The sequence below is a fragment of the Jatropha curcas genome, unplaced genomic scaffold (genome assembly GCF_041381405.1).
Source record: "Jatropha curcas cultivar XTBG-Jc1 unplaced genomic scaffold, XTBG_Jcur_1.0 HiC_scaffold_706_pilon, whole genome shotgun sequence".
Classification (NCBI taxonomy): Eukaryota; Viridiplantae; Streptophyta; class Magnoliopsida; order Malpighiales; family Euphorbiaceae; genus Jatropha; species Jatropha curcas.
In genome coordinates this window covers 1-17,422 of record NW_028322529.1, presented here as the reverse complement: position 1 = coordinate 17,422, position 17,422 = coordinate 1, and the positions used below count along the sequence as shown (strand labels likewise).

The 17,422-nt window shown below is 41.6% G+C and overlaps 1 long non-coding RNA gene across 1 annotated transcript; it reads right to left on the bottom strand.

The window, feature by feature from the left end:
• Window positions 1–244: 244 nt before the first annotated feature.
• LOC149491734 (uncharacterized) lies at window positions 245–2,597 on the bottom strand. The gene is made up of 3 exons (XR_016319295.1): window positions 2,080–2,597; window positions 1,217–1,286; window positions 245–479 (listed from the first exon to the last, which is right to left on the bottom strand). It is a non-coding gene; the product is annotated as an uncharacterized LOC149491734 (long non-coding RNA).
• Between the last annotated feature and the right edge of the window lie 14,825 nt (window positions 2,598–17,422).

The window sequence follows — 17,422 nt, the reverse complement described above, 5'->3', positions numbered from 1 at the left end:
TTTTATAAATCGAAGTGTTCATGTCACGACCCGTTTTCATGGACCGAACCAGTACTAGGATCTAAATAAGCTTAAGGTCATCGAGGCCCGTAGTAAGCCTAAACTACAAAACCCATACACGCCATACAAAAATCTTAGGAGCAGTAAGCCCATATAAATTTGTGTATATCTAACAATCATACAATCCTGGCCCTATCTCAAATATCTCGAGTAAAACTTAGTCCGAGCCTAATAATACATCTCATTGGTAATATGGGCTACTGGTTCATATATATTTAAATAAACAATAAGAACATTCATAAGTTAGTACACCTGTTTCAAAGACCAAATTAAAGATACGCAAATCCTACAACTGCGGAGTTCAACAATAGTTGGAAGTAATCGAGTTATACATATAACAATGCACAAATTAGGAATTTACTTTTATAGCTCTGCGGAGAAGATTGCAGAGCTTTAGTCGGTTGACGGGCTTCTACTCCCTGACAAGTTAAGTAAAAGAAGAGCGAGTTTTATAACTCAATGAATAATAATAAATAATGCATATCACAGACATTCACGCGAAATGCACCCTAAGATACTAAAGTGAGCACACAACCAGTCAATCATATGGCACCAGCACTCACAAGTAATTTCACCTTCAAATAATCAAGCAAGTGAAAATTAGTCAGTGGCGCCACCGAAAACCCCCGACAAGCCATCCTCTCACATGGCCTGCCCTCTCAAACGTATGCACCAGGGAGCCGATCCTTATATCTGGCCGACCAGTCTAATCCTCACATGACCAGCCCTCTCCTATATTCACTTTTTATATACTCTCTTTTCCGTTTCATATCAACAGGCGGCCACCTCATGGTTTTTCCATATCATATTACATTAGGTGCACACGGGGTGCCGATCTTCCCATACCTGGCTGACGGTATTGCAGACCATCCTCACAAACCCGTAGTGGCCCACTTCATCCCAATTCCAAACAAAGCATTGCAAATTCACGGCACAAGTGATTAAGCAATTCATTTAACGTAATGCACCAAATCAATCTTAATGCACAAATGTAAAAGTATAATTATATATTAGTAGTAACGTAATATATTTATGAGATACGTATAATGATATACTAATAATAACAATGAATATTAGAGTTTCAAATATATATATATATATATATATAAAATAGATGTTATGTAGATGCAATAATGCATTACTTATTAGTACTCACAGTGGTAGAGGAAAGAAGAAGCTCTAACTCGGATTTTGACCAGAAAGAGAGATAGACGGGTCCGAGCGATCTAAAGAATTTCAGAATACAAAGAAAGAAATGCATCAGACAAAGGATTAAATTTAAATGGAGAATTAAAGTATTAATCTAATAAATTATTTACTAATTTAACTTGCTATAAATAGACTAGATTCTGCCAAAATTTCGACAGTATCCCCCCTAAAAATTGAACTAGAAGAAGCTCTAACTCGGATTTTGACCAAAAAGAGAGATAGACGGGTCCGAGCGATCTAAAGAATTTCAGAATACAAAGAAAGAAATGCATCAGACAAAGGATTAAATTTAAATGGAGAATTAAAGTATTAATCTAATAAATTATTTACTAATTTAACTTGCTATAAATAGACTAGATTCTGCCAAAATTTCGACAGTATCCCCCTAAAAATTGAACTATCCACCTGTTCAAACAATCACAACTTTATACATAAATATCAATTATCACATCCAGCCCATTCATCGGGCGATCAAGCAATTTAATTCTCCTTTCCTCCATCCGAATAACAATATCAATATTATACTCAACCCTCAACACCACCACACATCCATAATTTATAAATTAAAACAACATTCAATCTAGTCTACCTTAAATCCACATTTTCATTCCATTAATATGATTATCAAATTTTCCCAATTAAATTTATTTGGTGCTAAATTAAATTAGCCTTAATTAATTAAAGTCCTCTAATTAAATCAACACATTATATTACATTGGTGAATACTCAAAATTAAATTAAATTAATTAGCCATAAAATGCTAGGAATTAATTAAATTTCTGGAAAATAACCAGAGTTTAATCTCAATACCCAAAACTCAATGTTGCTGGAAATTACTTGGCCGGAGTTTATGGCGACAATGGCTGTGTTCGCCGGAATGATAGGAGCGAAGACAGTTGCTGAGGTTGACCGAAACAAGAGTCGCTGCTCGCCTGAGAGGCTGTGCTCACCGGAGTCGCGAGCGGGAGGCATGACATCAAGCGGCGGCTGGTGGTGCGATGGGGCTGAGGGAGAAAGAAGATGGCTGGCGGCGCGACAACAGGAGGCAATGGTGGCGGCGCGAAGGCGTGGGTGGCGCAGGCGAGGGCTCAATGAGCCCGTTTCTGGTGGCCAGAGTCACGACTGCTTCGGTTTGGGTAAGGTTGCGGCTCCACCGCGGCCCTTGCACTCACCAGAATGGAAACAAGGAGAGAGAGAGAGCCAGAGCGGCGCTGGGAGAGGGAGGCGACGGCAGCGCGAAGGAGAGGCGGCACAGGCGAGTCGCCGGTGACCAGAAAACAAAAAAAATGAGAGGGAGCAAGGGAGACAGCAGATTAACGCTGAAAATAGAGGGAGAGGGGTTTCTAGAAGGTTTTTGGATGATTGGGGCCGATTTGGTTCGATCCGAGTTTGGTTTGGTTCAAATCGCGATTTTTGAGTGGTTTTCAATTTCAAATGGATTTTTATTCGGGTTTTGAATTAATGTGGGGTTGATTCAACTATTTAAATTATATATATGCATTTAACTAGTTAAATAAATTCGGAGGGTGTTAATTTTTTAAAAATATTAAATGAAAAATTTTGAAAATAAAAATTTGAGTTGTTTCAGTTCAATATGTCAAAGTCAAAATTGAAGGCGCGATAAAATTTTTTACGTAAACTAAATGAGTGAATTTATGTATGGGCTAATAAATAATTTAGTTATTTATTAACTAGCTTGTATATGATTGCTACACTTGTAATTACTAGTCTTTTTTATGACATACGTCGCATGTTGACTATGCTCGTTATATACTCACTTTTTGTATTCTTTTAATTTTTTTATCTATAAAATATTAAAGTATAGTTTTTGTTTAGATTAAAATAAATATAAGTGGTTAATTTGTATTACACTTTGTCATACAAGCTACTTGTAGTGCTGCTTCTTTTATACTTAATTCTATTTTTATATAATGAGGTGGTCTCAAACAAAATTGATAATTGTAATCATTTTGGCTACATCATGTTGAACCCATTTTGTGATCTTTTAGAGTTCGACTTTGTATTTTGGATTTAGGCTTGAATTTTATTTAACTGGGCCCAATTTATATTATTTTGGGTAATTAATAGATTAATTAAGATCTATTAATTAATTAATTAAAAAGAAAGAGATAATAGAAGACGTGAGCTGTAGACAAAGGAGAGCACTCCTCAAGCAGTTATTCACCACGTACAGAAGGTGGAAACCAAAGGAGCCAATGAGGGTAACGTGCATCAGTGGATCTTTTGGTAACTGTCTGTGGAGTCTTTAAAAAGTGCAAGAGGCACCCAGCCAACCTAACCAAATTTTCCTACGAATTCAACAAATCAAATCGAACTTTCTAACGAGTCAAACAATTTAATTTTCAAAAGCCTTGTCTTTATTTTTTCTAAGCATTGTTTTATTTACATTTCATGTAATTACAAACACTCTTTTCAATACAAGCAAGAAATGTACATTTCAAGCAATCAAATTTCATTTACATTTTAAGCAATCAAGCTCTCTTTACAATTAACTCTGTTCAAATTTATTTTAAATTGCACAACTGGCGAAGCATTTACCATGAATCCAAGCCCACAGCCTAAAAGTCATATCAAGTGCGATATTAATTCCTCAGTTGGTGTACTTCACACAACTGGCACACTCGTATTTCACAAATCAAGCTGTTAGCCAGCAGATTCATTGCTCTTTTCATAGAAAGAACCAACAATCTTTAGGGGCACGTCCGGTGCGACCACTTTTATACATTCCATCTTTCACCTAAATTTTGAGAGAACATCATGACTCGAAAAAACTCATTCTATTGTTGAAAAAGAAACTGCTACTGGATCTCTGGATTCGGATGGAGGACCTACGAGAATAGGCCTTGGAAGTTCTGAAAGAGAAGTGTCTCCTCATAAGGAAGGATAAATCAACTCTCTTGCTCAAAATCTCCCTAGAAGTTACACTTACCTCTAACGACCTCAATAAACATCTAGGTAAAATAACTTCTATTTCTAATGTCTGATGATGTCTCTGATTCTTCTGGCGTGAAGGCGTGCTAAAAAGAACAAAGGTAGATGATGGTCAAATTGCTGCAAACCATGAATGTCTTCATGGAGAAGGTCACTATAAAGAAGATTGATGCTTTGGACTCACCCCCAAAATCAATCTCTTACTAGCAAGTCTTCTGCTAAGGAGAAGAATTAATCTTCATCCAAGTGTGCCAAAGAACTCGGGGGGCACCGCCTCGAAGTCCCTCGTGGGCCATTGACAATGGTCATGCTCTTGCTGAAGAGAGGTATCAACCACCACATCGAAGAAGGGAGCCGGTGAACTACCCATCAAAAGGCACCAACCTAGATATGCTGCCCTACTGGCAGGCCTACAGTGACTCTTAACATTGTCTTTGGGACCACTAGGCCTATGACTCACCTAAGTGTCTATGAGGCTAAGGCTTCTCATGCTCCTCAGTCATTGACAGGCATAGGAGGAAGCCAAGGAACTAGAGGGTTTGCCTTTAACATAGCTCCACAGAATATGTACACTAGTATCACTATGGTTCCTCAAGTGGTAGGTAATCCTGTTCCTCAAATTCCCCAAGTCAATGGATGTTCCGAGGGACGTTGTGCAGGAGCTGTATGGGCCTAGCCTCAGACAAGTTGGCTGCCTAGAGTTTATGAAGCCTTATTCAAAAACCATCGATAGAGAGAACCTTTATCCCAAGGGGTACAAATTCCAGACTTCAAATTGTATCTCCGGAGAAGATGGACAATCGACTGTGAAGCATATAGCAAGATTCACCATTCAATGTGTCGACCTCGACAATTTGGAGAATTTTACTAACTATAAGTTGCAATTGTTTCCTAACTCCTTGATAAGTACAACTTTCACCTGGTATTCAACACTTCCAAGGAACTCAATCAATTCATGGTATGAGATGGAGTGTCTCTTCCATACCCAGTTCTTTAGAGCTGAGCCAGAGGTTTGTGTGGCCAAGTTATCCAGGTTAACACAAAGAAGTGAAGAGATGATTGGCTCATTTATTGCAAGGTTTAAGAAGTTGAGGAACATGTGTAAGGTGTTCTCAGCTGAACACGAGTTTGTCAAGATGGCTTAGAGAGGCTTGGACTTCAAGTTGAGAAAAAAATTTCAAGGGAGGAAGTTTAAACAACTCTATGAGCTTGCGGCTAAGGTAGCAGAATATGAAGAACTGTTGAAAGAAGAATAACAGAGGAAGAGAAGCTCAGCGGGAACTTATTATCTGGAGTTTTATTAGGAAATATTTATGGCTGAATTGGTGAACTTAGGTTACTATGTGTCTCAAATTTAGGAGCCCCGGTAAGGACAACATCTCAGAAGAACTCTAGTTTAGAGACTCAATTTACCTTTGATGTGTCTAAGACTGAGGAGATCTTTGATTTCTTGCTGAAGGAAAAGTTTGTATCTCTCCCATCTGGTGATAAGCTGCCGATGAAGGAGGAGATAAAGGGAAAGCAATATTGTAGTACCATGATTCCTGGAACCATAGTACTAATAGCTGCTGGAGTTTCAGGAATGCTCTATAGGATCGCATTAACAGAGGAGTCTTGAGGTTCCCCAAAAAAGAGTAGATATTGATTGATGAAGATCTTTTTCCACCTGTGACAGTCCTCGATGTTGTGGAATTAGATCTGAGGAGCATCATTGATCAGTTGAAGAAGCTGCAATTCATTAGAAGTTCTCAAAGACACCTAATAAGCCGCAACAACATTGGCAGCAAAAGTTTCTAAGGGAAGCTAGTCCATCTGTTGACCACTTTCCTGCAAAGACAAAGGTGGTTAGATTTGAGCCAAAGTTTGAAAGGAACCAATCAAGATTTGTTATTCCTCCCCTGTTGAACCAAATAAGAAGTGGATAGTGGTGCAACATCTGAAGTTTCCTCAGCCTTTGACTTGAACTCAAAAGAGGAGGTTGCAGAGCAAAAGAGTCTTGGAGAAGTGGTAAAAGGCAGCTTTAGCCAGTTCCAATTAGGGAAATGATAAAAATAAGTTCAGGCATAAAGCCATAGCCGGTAACATGTAATCCTTAGAAAGTTATGTGGAGAAAGAGATTTCAGAAGGTAACTTTTCATTTAAAGGTGTACTTTTGCCTTTTGGTTGTGTAGTTACAGGAATAGTCTCGCCACTGGAGTTCTAGAAGTTCCCAAGGGAGACATGTGTACCTCAGGAGGAACCAGCTTCCAACAAACCAGAGATATGTAGTGGAGTGATTATTCAGTGTTTTCTAAGCCTAGAGAGCCAAAACGAGTGGTACTAGAGAAGCCTACAGAAAGTTGTTTTGGAAACAACTATCGTCCTCCTTGTATCAGCTTCTGTTATTTTGGAAAGGTAATGATGCGAAAGTTGTGTGGGCGGATCCTAAACCTTTTCAAGCTAACTCTAATGTCCTGGAAGCATAGTTGTATGACGTGGATTTCAATCTCATCCATTTTATCAAAAAGGGATGGACTCCAAGGGAAGGAGTGGAAGTTGAAATGGTGGAAGTTGAAGAAGATTTTTCTTCTGAAGAAGATGGCGTCATGAATCAGATTGAGTATATAGTTATTGAAGCTTTAAAGGATCCTAGTTCATCTCTAGATATTTCTGAAGTCAGTTCAACCCCATCATTAGTCATTTTGCCTTATTAAAGGCCAAGGTGGGAGCCTGAGGTGACAGAACTCCATGATTAAGAATCATATTCTAATGAGGAGATGGTAGCAGCTGCAGTTGCTATCTCTAGAGCTTATTTGCAACAACTCTTTGATAGGTTAGTGCAGAGGACTGCTTAGAGGTTAATGAAGTCGAAGTGATCTTCAAGGAAGACCATGATATTGTGAATACTCAAATTTTGAGGCTCAAAAAGCCTGTTGGTTGACTTTGCTACAGTAATTTGACTGTGCTACAATGAATTTGCTACAGCAAATTTAATTGTGCTACAGTGCATTGCTACAGTAAATTTGACTTTCTACAGTAACTTTGACTCACAAGGCTCAAAGAGCCAATTTTCCCGGACTGCAAACAGTCCGGCGGACCGGAGGCCATTTCGGAAGTTTCACCGGAAATATGTCAATATGGTACTTGAAACGTCCGGAATTTTACGAGGATCGCGGAACAGGTTCCGGAATATTTTCGGAAGTCCGGAACTCCCAAAAGGCTCCCGAAGCGAGGCACGGTGGCCACACCGGCCACGGCGGCGCCAGCCCACGCCAAGCGCGGGCGGGGCCTGGCGCCCAGCGCGGGCGAGGCCTCTCGCCCCGCGCGGGCGAGGCCCCTCGCGCCCGCGCGGGCGAGGCCCCTCGCGCCGCAGCGCAGGGCGAGGCCTCTCGCCTGCGCGGGCGAGGCCTGTCGCCCCACCGACAGGGCGGTAGGTACCGCCGAGCCTGGCGGCAGCTATCGCCCAGATTTTTGAGCGGTGGCTACCGCCATGCCAGGCGGCAAGCTACCGCCCGGGACCCGAAAATGGCCTATAAATAGGCCATTTCAGGCTGTTTTTGGCACCTCTTGTCTGTATTGACGGACGAAACCTTCTCCCTCTCACGCTCCTTGCGTCTTCTTTACCGCTTTTTGCATTTAATTTAATTTTATTGCATTTATATGTGTTTATTTGACCACTAAATAAAATAAAATTAAAAATTAATTAATATCCCTAAACGAGGAGCTAAATCTGGAGTTAAGAAGTGGCCGGCGATTAAATCAGGTATGTAAACAAAACTCTGCCAATTTAATGTTAGCACTTCATGCATCTTTCTCTTCTACTCCTAATAATTCTACAATGCATAATGCATCCACGTCATTATTTTTTGGTAAATAAACTGCTTAATAAAAACAACATGATTAAGCTTAACGCCCGATTAATTAATAATTGTGGTAGTTAAGCTTAATCCGCCATATTTGGCTAAAAGAACCTAGTTAATTAATAACTACGGTTCAACTGCCCTTATTTCGAAACAAATCCGGCTTAAGTCCAATTAATCCATAAGTGTGACTAAAGCCTAAATCAACTTTTTTTGGCAAAATGCCTACAAATCACCTTTTCGACTAATAAAGTCGTAGAATTGAACCATTTGGCGGAAACGACCTTAAATCAACCATTTTGGCGACAATCGCCTAATCCGCACATTTTTGGCAACTAAATTGCCTAAAACACACCTTTTTAGGGCCAAAAGGCCCTAAAATCAAGCATTTGAAGCGACAAATCGCTAAAATCGACATTTTTGGCAAAATGCCTTAAAAATCAATCATTTTCGGTTTAAAACCGTAAAATCAACCATTTTAGCGACAATCGCTTAAAATCGACATTTTTGGCAAAATGCCTTAAAATTAATCTTTTAAGCGACAATCGTTTAAATGAACCATTTTGGCACAAATGCCTCAAAATCAACATTTTTGGCAAAATGCCTAACAAAATGCACAAAGCATACACACTTATGCACAAAGCATACACAAAATCATGCACAAAGCATACACAAAATCATGCACTAAGCATACACACTTATGCACAAAGCATACACAAAAATCATGCACAAAGCATACACAAAATCATGCACTAAGCATACACACACCCATGCATTAAGCATATCATTCAAAGCCCTCTAAAGAGGCCTATCGAACTACGTTGACTTTGATCTTCCATTCAAACGGAAGTACGTAGGCACGTTCGGGATTTCACCCCGGATGGCAAGTCAAAATCACTCAAACATTCATTAATCCATCATTCACCTTGCAAAGCATTCATTCATCGGTTAGTTTATCAGCATGACATAGTCTCGGGATCCATCTCGGGTTTGCATACCATGCCTTACACATTGGGATAATTAATCTAGTAACTAGGTTAATTAAAAATGGAGTCACTTAGGGTTTTTTCCTAGTTTGCCCTAAAATAATTAAACAAGGTGGCGACTCACACACTCACGTGCATTTCTGTCCTTAGTCACATGCATTCATATGCCGGTGATATTTTGGGGAGGGGTTCACAGTTTGGCGACTCTGCTGGGGAATATTATGTAATCATTTTGCATAAAAGTGGACTACAATTGTTGTAAAAAAACTAACCGGCCTTTCTTTAAGGTATTATTTTATTATGCTTTGTTTTGCAGGGTACCCTAATACGAATCAAGTGTTCTTTCCTTAAGAATACTTGATAAATCCGGACTTAATGGAAAAATGTGATTAAGACATTAAAACTTGTTGATTTATTTGCACGATTGAGAATCCTTTTCTCCATTGCATAAAAAATGAACTTCAAATGAATTTCTTCTCTTTCTGTTCAAACTTCTGAGTCTGGATAGCAAGTAGCGCTGATCGGCAGGTCTCTTTGATTATGTCGACGGACAGCCAAAGCGTCCTCCCTGTTACCGCAAACCATCCCTAATCCTTTTGGGGGTGGCACATGAGTATGCGTACCGTTGGACCCACGCGAAACTCTTTGTTTCACATGTGGTTAGGTATATCCATACTCAAGGTTCAAGGGTCCCTTAATAAGCCGATTCTCTATTTGTGTCATAGCCTATAGAACCTATCCTTTAGGACTATATGCACCCAATGGTACGAATCATCTCATTAAAATAAATTATGACGTGTTGTTGTGCGCATTCATGACATACCATAAGCATTAAAAAAAAAAAAAAACAGAGAGAAGAGAGTGGATGGACACAAAAATATCCTTCTGTTTGTCAGTCATGTACAGTTGGACAAAGAGTCAGTCTATCTCATATCAGTTACTCTGACACACAATACCGCCCACTATACCCTAATGCCATTACCCTTACGCTTACAGGTACCCCCTGTTCAAGTGTCAGCTACACCTATAGTGCTATCACCGACCTCACCAACTTCAACTGCACCAATGGCATCACTAGCTGACATCCAAACTCTCATGGAACAAATGGAAGCCAGAATACAAGCTAGGATGAATGAGGCATTGGCTGCCCAAAGAGCCTCCCTATTAGCTGAACTTAGTAGTGGTAATGGAAATGGGCTTCGGTTGGGGGAAACGGTCATGCTACCTCCAGTCAAGGACCCGGTGCTGCATCTGCATCCTCAAATCCTGTCCCTAACTTGGATGACGTGCCTTCCAAACTACTTCTGAATTGGAAGCTCAGAAAATGAGAAAAAAACTTGAATTGTTGGAAAGGTCTGTTACCGCCCTTAAAACACACAAAGAAGTGGTGGACATGGACTCCTTGTCTCTGTTCCCCGAAGCAAGGCTACCAACCAAGTTCAAAATGCCAAACATGGACAAATTTGATGGAACTACTTGTCCTAAAACTCATTTGAAAATGTATGTGGGTGCCCTTAACCCATTTGGATTGAGCAGCGAGCTCCTTGCTCAGTTGTTCCAACAATCTCTCACCGGTGCTGCATTAAGATGGTTTGTCAGTCTAGACCGATCTAAGATGAAGACTTGGGAGGACATCTGTAATGCATTCAACTCACAGTATCATTACAATATGGAAGTGGATGTAACCCGAAGAGAGCTAGAAACCACTAAACAAAGGAACAATGAACCTTTCTCCTCGTTCCTTACGAGGTGGAGAGCCAAGGCCGCCCAAATGATTAACCGACCTTCTGAGCAAGAACAGGTGGACATAATAATAAAGAATCTACAGCCTGTCTACCAACACCAACTACAAACTCAATACCTACCATCGTTCCAGTCGCTCATTGCCACTGCTACGAAGGTAGAAGATTTACTTCAAATGGGACAATTGAAAGAAGACCCGGGGACCTCGAGATACAAAAAACCTAGCCAGCCCGGAAAGGTCCACGAAGTGGCAAGCATCACCCCCACAAATCCTTTACGTGTGGGAAATATGGGAAACATGCGAAATGGCAGTCAGTCAAGAAGAACATACACTAATCTCGGGATGCCAGTCCTTTTGGTATTTCGAGAAGCTGTCAAAGCAAACTACATCAAACCTTTGGAGGCAAGGCCACCACCCAACCCCTTACCAAGGAATTTCAAAGCCAATGAATACTGTGAGTACCACCAAGCACATGGGCATAAGACTGAAGCATGTTGGACGCTTAAGAACCGCATCCAAGACTTGGTAGACAACGGTTCAATTATTCCGAGAAGCAAACCCAACATTAACACTAATCCCTTGCCAAACCATGGGGTAAATGCTATTGTTTCTGACCAGGAATTGATAGATCCTTTCGACCTATTCCTAGGGATGAATGAAATCTGTGTCCTAGATCTGAATGACCTGACTGAGGAACTCGATGCTATAACCAGGAGCGGGAGACAATATGAACCATTAGTCTTGGACAAAGTCTCACATAACCCTTACCAAAGGACTGATGAACCAAAGGAAGATCCAGTGCTCTCACAGTTGAAAAAGACACAAGCTAGGGTTTCGATTTGGGAACTTCTAGCATCCTCCTTTCCTCATCGCCAAGCTCTTTGCAAGGCTTTGAGTCAACTTCAAACATCGGTGGAAGTCAGCCCTGAAGTATTGGTATCCACACTCACCCAATCATCAAAGGTGCAAAGCATCGGATTTTCTGAGGATGACTTACCCAAGGAGGGAGATAGTCACAACGATGCCCTTTACATCACTGTTCAGACCAGAGATAAAACTGTGCCCATGGTTCTCATTGATAATGGGTCAGCACTGAACGTTTGCCCACTAAAGGTGGCAAGCTGCCTGGGATTGGAAGAAACAGATTTTATTCCGTCCGACCAGATAGTGAAAGCATATGACAGCACCCGGAGAGAAGTATTGGGGGTTGTTACACTAAAATTAGTGATTGGGCCAACCATAATGGAGGTACCGTTCCAAGTCATTGATGTGCCCACCAGTTTCAACCTGCTATTAGGGCGGCCATGGATACATCACACCAAAGCAGTACCTTCCTCTTTGCACCAAAAGGTCAAATTCCCCTACGAAGGTAAGATTATAACGGTTCAAGGAGATGATTACAGTCAGCTCAAGAAAACCAAGGGCCAGCCCCTCTTTGAGGTCAACCCCGAAAATGCCAATTTTCCCCTCTCGGGATTTGAATATGACACTGTGCAGTTCATAGAAGGAAAGGCTGCGAACTCCCGAATTCTCTTTGATTTTGGGACAGTACAAATAAACTGCATAGTTCCTTTGATGCTAAAGATGTCCTACCTGCCAGGAATGAATATGGCAAGATCCGGGAAGAAATACCCCACGCTGCAAGCTTGGGAATGTCCAGTGAATGAAGGGACTTTCGGGCTAGGTTATCAGCCTACTAATGAAGACCGTGCTGAGAAAACCAGAAGAGGAAAGAAGAAAAGCATACAGATGCCATCACATTTTTTGACTCTGAATAGTCACTTTTGCAAATCGGGAGAGACGATTCCTTATCGTAGCTTCCAAGAACCGTTTTACTGCCCGGCAGCTAAGAAGATGCTACCTGGGTTAGAAATATTCTCTGATGTCTGGGGTAACGAGCCTGAAATAGTGACTGAACTGGAAGTGGAAGACTTCATGCAGCCTAGTCTCTTTGATGAAGTTGCAGTCATTACAGGAAATGATGGGGACCAAGACCTGCTGAGCCTGATCAAGCCAAAAGAAGGGCCTCTCACCAACTGGTACGCCGAGGAGGAGCGCACTGCTGATATACCCCCTCCCGAGTCAAACCTAGAGTCAAAATCTGTAATCAAGTCCTGTACTGAGTCTGAGTCTGACCCCGAGTCTGAAACCGAGTCAGAGTCCAGTTCCAGTCCTGAGTCGTCTGTGTCAGATTTTGAAAATCCAGATTTCAAGTTTGATGTAATTTTTGAAGATGATTCTGTCATTATCAATAAAGGCTTGCAAATTATTGACTACCCCGCATGTCTATCTTTCCAAGCATTTCCAAGCAAAAATAATGAAAAAGAAATAAATGAAATGAAAAATGATAAAGAAAAAATAATAATTGGCAAAGAAGAAAATGAACATACATACATTGCATCTGACTGTGTGAACAGGGAACAGATCAGTGAATGCTTAAAGAAGTTTGCCGATTGCTTCATGTGGAAGGCAAGTGACATCACGGGAATTGACCCAGCAATAGCGGTGCACAAGATTCCAGTATACCTCGAGGCCAAGCCAGTAAAACAGAAGCTAAGAAGGCTGAAAACAGAATGGTCCTTGAAAATCAAGGAGGAAGTAGCCAAGCAACTGGAGAACAAGTTCATAGAACCCATTGCTTACCCAACATGGTTAGCAAATATTGTGCCGGTGCCGAAGAAAGATGGCAAAGTCAGAATGTGTGTGGACTATCGGGATTTAAATAAGGCATGTCCGAAGGACGACTTCCCCCTGCCGCATATTGACTTGTTAGTGGACCGAATGGCGGGACACGAGATGGTCTCCTTGACCGATCTCGCTGTCGGGTACAATCAAATAATGATGCATGTGCCAGACAAAGAGAAAACGGCGTTCATCACGGAATGGGGAACCTACTGCTACAGAGTTATGCCTTTTGGGCTTAAAAATGCCGGGGCAACCTATCAAAGAATGGCGACAGCCATCTTCCATGACATGATTCATGAAGAAGTAGAAGTGTACGTGGACGATATGGTTGTTAAATCAAAAACAGCTGAAGAGCATACAATAGCACTTGAGAAGTTCTTCCTTAGACTTCAAAAGTACAATTTAAAGCTCAACCCGGCAAAATGTCTGTTTGGAGCTACATCCGGAGTATTTCTGGGGCATATGGTCAGCCGAAAGGGCATAGAGATTGACCCTTCAAAAGCCAAAGCCATTCTGGAAATGCCAGCACCAAGAACGGAAAAGGAAGTTCGAGGTTTCCTGGGAAGGCTACAGTACACCAGCCGGTTCATCAATCAATTGGCCGATACTTGTAGTCCGATTTTCAAATTGCTCAGGAAAGGAGTAGCTGTAAAATGGAATGAGGATTGTCAAAAAGCTTTCGACCAAGTCAAGCAATATCTGTTATCCCCGCCAGTTTTACAGCCACCAAGGCTAGGAAAGCCTTTGCTGTTGTACCTATCAGTGACAGAAGAAGCGATGGGTGCAATGTTAGCTCAACAAGCGGAAGATACAAGGGTAGAAAATGCCGTGTATTACCTTAGCAAGAGGATGCTAGAATACGAGCTAAAATACAATAAAGTAGAGAAGTTGTGTCTGGCTCTAGTCTGGGCCTGTACCAAGCTACAGCACTACCTCTCGTCTTACACTACGTACGTTATTTCTGAGTCGAACCCCTTGAAATTCCTTATGGAGAGGCCGGTTCTTGACTGTAAGATGGCAAAGTGGGTATCAGTACTTGCAGCCTATGACCTAAAGTTTGTACAACGGAAGGCCGTGAAAGGCGGTGCTTTAGCTGATCAATTAGCTGAATTACCGGTCAGAGACAAAATGCTGGAAGTGGAATTTCCTGATGAAGATTTGTTAAGCTTAGAAAGTGAAGTCTGGGAGATGTACTTCGATGGAGCTTCGAATTATCATGGAAATGGGGTTGGAGTTGTATTCAAAACTCCTTGTGGAGAATACATCCCAATCGCAGTCAAATTGGATTTCAACTGCACTAACAATGAAGCCGAGTATGAAGCTTGCATAAGGGGGTTAGAAGCAGCCCTAGAAAAAGAAGTAAAAGTCCTCAAGGTTTTCGGGGATTCCAATTTGATAATTTCTCAAGCCTTGAGAAAATGGAAAATTAAAGAAGAGCGTTTGGTTCCTTACCTACAACGTTTGGACGAATTGGCCCAGCAATTTGAAGATTTATCCTTCCACTACTTACCGCGAGCCAAGAATCAGTTCGCTGATGCTCTGGCTACTCTGGCCTCCATGGTCAACGTGGGAGGAGACCAAGTCATTCGACCTCTCACTGTTCGGCTATAGAAACAGCCAGCACATGTCATGAATTTGGTGGATGACAAGCCCTGGTACTGGGATATACAGATTTATCTTCAGAATGAAACTTACCCGGAGGGATCTACCAAGACTGATCAACGAACATTGAGGCAGTTAGCATCCGGATACTGCCTTACTGGGGGAGTTCTGTATAAGAGGAGTTCGAATGGCCTGCACCTAAGGTGCGTGGACGAGGGAGAAGCTCAAGCCATCATGGGTTCCTTACATAATGGGGAATCTGGCCCGCATATGCACGGGATAGCCTTGGCTCGTAAAATCGCAAACCTAGGTTATTACTGGTCAACTATGACTGCAGGTTGCGTGAGGCACGCGCAGAAGTGCCATAAATGTCAAATCTTCGCTAAGTTGCAAAAACAGCCTCCGGTCAATTTGAATCCTATTGCTTCTCCATGGCCCTTCGCAACTTGGGGCATAGACGTGATCGGAAAAATCCACCCGAAGGCCTCTAACGGTCATCAATTCATCCTGGTTGCTGTAGATTATTTCACTAAGTGGATCGAGGCAGCCTCTTATTCAGTTCTAAATGCCAAGAATGCAGCACAGTTCGTTCGTACTAACATCCTTTGTCGGTACGGAACGCCTTTCGAGATCATCACAGATAATGGGTCTCACTTTCAGAGTGCATTTTCTAATTTGTTGAAAGAAACGAGAATTCAACATCATAAGTCCTCGCCCTATCGTCCACAAACAAATGGAGCTGTAGAAGCCGCGAATAAGGCCATAAAAGTCATTCTGCAGAAGACGGCTAAAAAGCACAAAGCTTGGCACGAACAGCTACCAAATGCCTTATGGGGATACAGGACTTCAATTAGAACACCCACCGGAGCAACTCCGTATTCGTTGGTATATGGTATGGAAGCAGTATTGCCTATTGAGCTGGAAGTTCAGTCAGCAAGGGTTATCCAAGAAAGTCAGATCAGCGAAGCAGATTGGGTGAAGAATTATCATTTGCAACTTTTGGGTATGGATGAAAAGCGGTTGAAAGCAATCCACCAAACCCAAGTCTACCAAAGAAGAATGGCACGGCATTTTAATAAGAAGGTCAAAGACCGAAAACTAGAAGAAGGTTGTTTGGTTCTGAAGGAAATTAGGCAGCCAATTCAAGATCCACGTGGGAAGTTTCGTCCTCATTGGGCTGGCCCCTATGTGTTGAAGAAAGTATTATCCGGCGGAGCCGTCATTTTAACTGATTTGGATGGTTTAGAATTTGCAAATCCATGTAATTTAGATCAGTTAAAGAGATATTTTGTATAAGCATTGCATAATGTAAAATGAACTACATTAGACCTGATTCTCTTCGAAAAAAAAAAAGAAATTACATATCGGAGATATGTAGGCAGCCCTCATTGGGCACGGTCTAAACATTAATAAAAATCATCATTTCATCATTCTTTCTTCTTTGCTAATAAAAAAAATAAACAAAAAAAAAATAATAAAAAAAATAAAATATAATAAAAAAAAAAAAAAACAAAGAAAAACCCGCTAAGTCGAAAACCCGAAAGGGCGGCTTAGGCAAAAATCGGGGCCCGCTAAGTTGAAAACCCGAAAAGGGCGGCTTAGGCAAAAGTGGGTAGCTCGCTAAGTCGAAAACCCGAAAGGGCGGCTTAGGCAAAAATCAGCGCTCGAATAAATGAAGTTGGAAAATGCTTGGAAAGCTCAATGACATGCCCAATTGAAAGCAATAAAGTCAAACAATCCCAAGTCAAGCAGAAAACTAAAGAGACCAAAGTCCAAATCCAAAGGAACATACATCCAAAAATCCAGTGCCAAAACACCAAAATCCACACCCAAGGTCCCCAACAAAAAGTCAAAAGAGTCAAAGCAAATCCAATCCGAAGCCAAAATCCCAAATAAAAAAAAAAAAAGAAGACAAAAGAGTCAAAACAAACCCAAAACATCAAAACCCAGAAAGCCCATAAAGTCTAGGTGGCCCGTCGCCTCCGAGGGGCGACGTCTTCCGAGTCATCCCTAACTATTGAGCTCTCTCCAAAATCACCTATCTGGGGAGCCAACAGAATCTCCTCATCTGTCCCAGCCTCGTTACCAGCGTCAGCCTGAGTCCAGCCTTCAAGTACACTCAGCAGTGCATTCCTCCTCAGCCTCTCAACCGGCCAGACAATGGTCATGAACCAGGACCGGTCCTCAGGAGAAGTCTGAACACTAGTAGGATTAGGTGAAGGTCTAACCATATGATGGTCCCTAACCCAGGTCCTAAGGACAGCTCGGGTAACTCCCGGAGTGATGGCTGAATCAACTAGAGAATCATCCATGGTCGGAACAGTCTGATCTATCCCCATCTGTCT